The 5,968-nt window shown below is 38.8% G+C and overlaps 1 long non-coding RNA gene across 1 annotated transcript; it reads left to right on the top strand.

Annotated features, from left to right (window-relative positions):
• The first annotated feature begins 580 nt into the window (after positions 1-580).
• On the top strand, positions 581-5,718 carry LOC132541984 (uncharacterized). Its single transcript, XR_009553103.1, has 3 exons — positions 581-1,011; positions 2,313-2,453; positions 5,498-5,718. It is a non-coding gene; the product is annotated as an uncharacterized LOC132541984 (long non-coding RNA).
• The last annotated feature ends 250 nt before the right edge of the window (positions 5,719-5,968 follow it).

Here is a 5,968-nt window from a genome sequence, read left to right as displayed (position 1 = left end):
TATTACATTTACACTTTTGTTATTCTTACACTGATTTCTTACACTTTTTTGTGCTGCTATTCCTGTAGTAGTCCCTGTTGAGAAACATGGGCATGTGCATCATTTCACCATTCAATATTTTCTCCACTCATCAATATTTTTTGTGTTATCTCCCTATTACTATTAATAAGCAAGGCAGATATAGTGGAGAATAATGATTAATGACATGTTTTAGGAAATTACCTTTTACTCACCTTCATTGATGTGCGTAGACATATTCTATGAGGCTCCTAGTTTTAATGCCCAGCTCCTCTAACATTCAGAACTGAGTAGTATTTCATCCCAGAGGAAGGAAGCAAGATATTCTGTGTGGCTGTAGTTTATATCTGGTGGGATTCACTGTCTTCAACTGTATGTTCTCTCATATTTATTTATGTAGGACATATAAATGCACCCAATTTCACACACCCATGTAGGAGAAAGAGGAATTATTGCACTGATGAGATACTTGTGATGTCCTCTTTCATGTTTTGCTTCTTTGTTTTCCTTGTTTATATACCAGCTCAGAATCAAAGGAGGGACTCACCCTATGCAAGAATTGAGATGTTAAATATGGAGTCACCATCCCTGTCCTAAATTTTTGAATAGTTACACACTTATACTGCTGTAAACTTTAAAGATTCATCCAACTATTTCTAATTGCAGAATACTAATCATTTCTGTGTATAGCATAGGGAATGTTTATAGTCCCAGAGAAAATTGGAACCTGTCATTTTCCTGTTAGCTGAAAGTCATCTATGCTTTCCTTAGGATACTGGTTTTTCTGCAAGTCTAAGAAAGATACTGGATACAAACCAAAAGCTAAACAGTGAAAATGCTACTCTACAGCGAGACATTGGCACATTTCAAAATGAGGTTTTCATACTACAAGAGGATATTAACAGACGGAAAAGGAAAATGAATGAGACAATAAAATACATGGAACATCAAACAATGTCAGTAAGAGAAGTGACAGAAGAGTTGCTAACAAATGTAAGTCAAATTGGATTTAAAAAAATTGAAATGTAACATGTCACCTTTAGGCGGCCAGGCTGTGGCATACTCATTTGAGTGCAGTCATTACCATAAGGATCAGGTACACTGATAAGCAACAAGAGCAACAAACTTGAAAAAGAAAAGTTGTCTCCAGGTGTTGGGGATTCATAGTGCAGGCTCTGAGTCCCAGAAATAACCTTGGAGGCAAAGAAAAAAAATGGAAATATTGACAAGACTGTGGAATAGGAGGGGTAAATTTCCACACAATTTGAACCCCTAACACTCCATATCCAATCCCCTCTCTTGATAGCTCCTCTATTTTTAATCCCTGTGGGAGTATGGACCCAAGATCATTGTGGTGTGCAGAAGGTGGAGCATCTGGCTTCTGGCATTGCTTCTCCACTGAAAATGGGCATTGGCATGGGCATGAATATGAGCAGGTCGATCCATATTCCCAGCCTAGAGCAGGGATCTGGGGAGGCAGGGCTCCAGGACACATGGTGGGGTCTTCTACCCAAGGTGGTCGGGTTGGCATCCTGGTATCATCTGGAACCTGGTGGCAGAGTAATGAAGCTGAAGGGTTGACATTCCATACCTGATGAGAGACACAATCTTTGGCTTTTATTTTAAATGCATTCCAAGAAATTAAATACAGAAATTAAAGAAATTGATACAAACAATTGTTCATATTCACATTCAACTTTGACTACAACAGAATAGTATTTTTCCTTCATTATGCTCTCAGCACTGAGATTTATGGATTTTTAACACGTGGCCAACTCTAAAGTTCTGGGGACAAATTCCAGCCAGACAGGAAAGAAGGAAGCAAGTAGTTATATGTGTCGGTAATTTTTGCTTTGTTGGATTCATTGTATTCAGCTGTAGGTTTTATATAGAATGAATGTAAGAGCATGCACTCGCTTACACACACACACACACACACACACACACACACACACACGTAGGGGAGAGAGGGAGAATGGCACTGGTCAGCTCTACTTGCGATGTCCACTGCATGTTTGCTTGTTTGTCTTTCTTGTTTATATACAGGCCTAGAACCAAAGACAAGGCCTACCCCATGAAAACCATGAGACGTAATATTGAGTCAGTGTCTCTGTTCTAAAGTTTTGAATAGGTCCACACTTATACTGCCATAACTTTTGCAGAATGCACCAACTTTCTCTAATTGAAGAATATCTATCATTTTGGTGTATACCATAAAGAATGTTTATAGTTCCGATGAAAATTGTAACAGGTTAGTTTATTGTTAGATAAAAAATCTTTTATGCTTTACTTAGGATTCTGGTTGTTGTGAAAAGACCAGAAACATATTCCAAGAAATCCAAGAGCTAGAGGATGAAATTGCTACCATAAAGCTATTACTGGATATAGTAAAACGTCATTTTAAATGAGGATGCAAATGCTGAAAAAAAGGACAGGTAAAGACTTCTCATCAGGAAATGAAATTAGAGAACATGAAGTAAAGATATTATCAAAATAACAGAAAATTTAAAAAGATATGTAAGTCCAATTTGATGTTAAATATTGAAATCTATCATTCACCTTTAGGTAGCCAGGGAGTGGCATATCATTTGAGCTTAGTCATTGCCATATGCAAGAACCTAGGTCCAGCCCCTACACCCCACCTACAGGGGAAATACTTCCTGAGCAGGTTTGTAAGAGACTTCCTTTCTCTCTCCCTCTTATTTTTCTCTCTCCTTTAAATTTCCTCTCTGTCCGATATAATGAAGTAGAAGGAAGGAAGGAAGGAAGGAAGGAAGGAAGGAAGGAAGGAAGGAAGGAAGGAAGGAAGGAAAAGAAGGAAAAAAAAAGAAAGGAATGGAGGAAAGAAACGTAAGGAAGAAAGGAAAAATCGGAAGGAATGAATAGTGGATGGAGGGAAGGAAGAAAAGACAGAAGGAAGGAGGAAGTTAAGGAGGAAGGAAGAAAGGGCCGTCTGCTGCAGTGGGTCATCCTGCTGGCACTGGTCCTCCGTAATTACTCTGATGATAACTAAAAGACAGACCAACAGAAAATATCACTTTGAACCTTTATAGGTGATACAAGTTTTTAGAATCAGTTTGCAGTGACAGATTTCTATTATATTTTCACTAGCATTTATGTTTTATTGTTCTTATATCTTAAACTTTTTCATCCTGCTATTCCTATAATACTTACTGTTAACAAAGTTGGAAATGTGCACCAATTTCGCCATTTAATGTTTTCTCCACAAAGCAATATTTTGAATAATCTATTACTAATAAGCAAGACAGATATAGCCAGAGAATAGTGATTAATGAAATGTTTCAGCAAGCTCTTTGGCTCACCTTCATTTATGTGTGTAGGCATAGAACCCATGTATACTTATTTCACAAATGTGTAAGTAAAAGGTATACAGGAAGATTATTATATCAACCAGTTAAAAATAAGTATTACCTTCATTATATTTTCATTTTATTCTTTTTAAGTCCTGGAAACATTCATATCTTACAGTGAATAAAGACTGATGCAGTGCTATGAGGGCTGTGTTCAGGGAGATCCAGTCAATTTTCCCCAGAACTGTGTATGGAAAGTAAACCCAGAACTGCTTCAGTGGCTATTAATGTGACCAAGGCTCACAAACAGGAAGGTGGCAGGTGGAGTAGGCACTTTGTGCAACCCTGCAAATGTTTAGGTCTAATGCTGTGCCGACTATTTCCTGATCTGCCTATGGGGCACTGGCACCTCTCTAGTGGAACAGTAGGTCTGGGGGAAAGTTTGCAGCCATATTGCTGACATTTAACATTATACTATTTGCATTTGCACTTTTTTATTGTTTTTATTTATTATGTTTGTTTATTTAATGGACAGAGACAGCCAGAAATCAAGAAGCAAGAGCATGGTAGAGAGGCAGGGAGACAGACAGATACCCGTTGTTGCACTACTTCACCACTCAGAATCGTTTCCCCTTAAGGTGTTGACCAGGGGCTCGAACCAGATCCTTGATCATTGTCACATGTTTGCTAAACCTGCTGCACCTACAAGTGACCTCTGGTTTCACATTTTCTAACTCAGCCTTAGAAGTCCTAGAGCTGGGAGTCTGGCAGTGGCGCAACGGGTTAAGTGCAAGTGGTGCAAAGTGCAAGGATGGGCTTAAGGATCCCAGTTTTAGCCTCTGGCTCCCCACATGCAGGGGAGTCGCCTCACAAGTGGTGAATCAGGTCTGCAGGTATCTGTCTTTCTCTACCTCTTTCTGTCTTCCCCTCCTCTCTCCATTTCTCTCTGTCCTATCCAACAACAATGACATCAGTAACCACAACAATGTTAAACAAGGGCACAAAAATAAATAAATAAATAAATAGCAAAAAAGTTTTGAAAAAGTCATAGAGCAGTTGCATAATCTTCTATTTGTGGCCTGAATATGAAACTGCTCTGAGAAAACGTGTCTTTCCTCAGATTTTATGTTTCTAGCAACAGTATGAAGGCAGAAATACCTGACTAATCTAGCAGTAAGCTTAGGTAATAAAGCAGTCAAATTAAATGACAACTCTAATTTCTACAGTTCTTTACTTGGCCAGTGATTGAACTTTGGCTTCAGAAGTGCTCAGAAACCCTTGCCATGAAATATAAAATCGCTTACTTTGTTGCTAGATTATACAGCCTTGTATCTTTCAGTGGACTTACCCCCACTCTGTCCCTTGCTCCACAGCACCTCACTGAAATGGAGCACTGAGGCAGCCACAGGAGCAGTCCCTTCTCTCTCTCTAGTCTTTGCCTGAGTTTCTACCCTCTGTCAGCCCCACTGTTTTCTTCCCTTTCACTTGTTAATTTACCACTCCAACAAGATGTCCACAAGTTGTGTATGCCCCTTTTGTGGTACACAGCAGCATTCCATTGTACACCTGTCATGGTTTATAAAACCTGTTTGGAAACCAGATGTTTAGTTGATGAGATGTGACTTGTGAGGTGTGACTTATACCATCTTCAACTCTCTTACAACTCAAGTGCTAGTTGTAGCACCTTAATATGGCTGTTGAATGAATGAGTGAAGAATGATCAAAGCAGAAATTACTCTGTGGGCTGGACAAACAGCATCAGTTATGCAAATGATTTTAGGCCCTCAAGCTCCCAGGCTCAATGCCCAGCACCTCCAAAAAGCAGTGTTAAGTGGTCTTCAACCAGAAAGGAAGGAAGGAATCAAAAGGAGAAAGAGAATTAATGAATGAAAGAAAGGAAGGAAGAAATATAGGTGGGGGAGAAGCAAAATGTAGGTAGGAAAGAGAAAAGGGGAAAAAGTCAAGATAGAGGAGTGAAGTCCTGCAGACAGGTAGGCAGAACAGAAAGTCTGCAATATTTATAGGCAAATTGTTTTGATAGTAACTTTCTGTTTTGTTGTTCAGGAACAATTTCACTCATAATGCTAAGAAAGGATGACTTTCACTTATGGTAGTTTAGTTGCCTTCAGAATGTTTTAATTAAACATTTTCTGTGTGTTTTTCTCTAGATACAAAATGTAAAGTATTCCAAATTTCACAGAATTCATTCACAACCTAATGCTGAGGCCTGATCTCAAGCAAGACACAGTATTCAGTGATAGAATGGAAGCCTGGGGGTTGTATTCAAAAAGCTCCAGGTTTGGCCCTGATACGATGTGTAAAGTATGTGTAAAGTATACTCTGCAGTTCATTTAAAATAAAGTCAATAATTTTTTTATTGCTTCTTCAACTATGTCTCATATTCAGTTACTCTAGCTTAATGGCATGTAATCTGAAATGATAAAAGTGTATTTGCTGCACTATTTAGACCACATTTTATTTTGTGCATCATTCTATGACTTCTGAAAAATCTTGTCCCTTTTTTTGCCTCCAAAGTTATCCAAAAGAGTTCCCTACCAGGGAGTTGGGTGATAGTGCAGCTGGTTAAGTGCAAGTGGCACAAATTGCGAGGACTGGTATAAGGATCCCAATTTGAGTCC

The sequence above is a fragment of the Erinaceus europaeus genome, chromosome 1, assembly GCF_950295315.1.
Source record: "Erinaceus europaeus chromosome 1, mEriEur2.1, whole genome shotgun sequence".
In the NCBI taxonomy this organism is placed as follows: domain Eukaryota; kingdom Metazoa; phylum Chordata; class Mammalia; order Eulipotyphla; family Erinaceidae; genus Erinaceus; species Erinaceus europaeus.
This window is presented reverse-complemented; position numbering and strand designations above follow the sequence as displayed.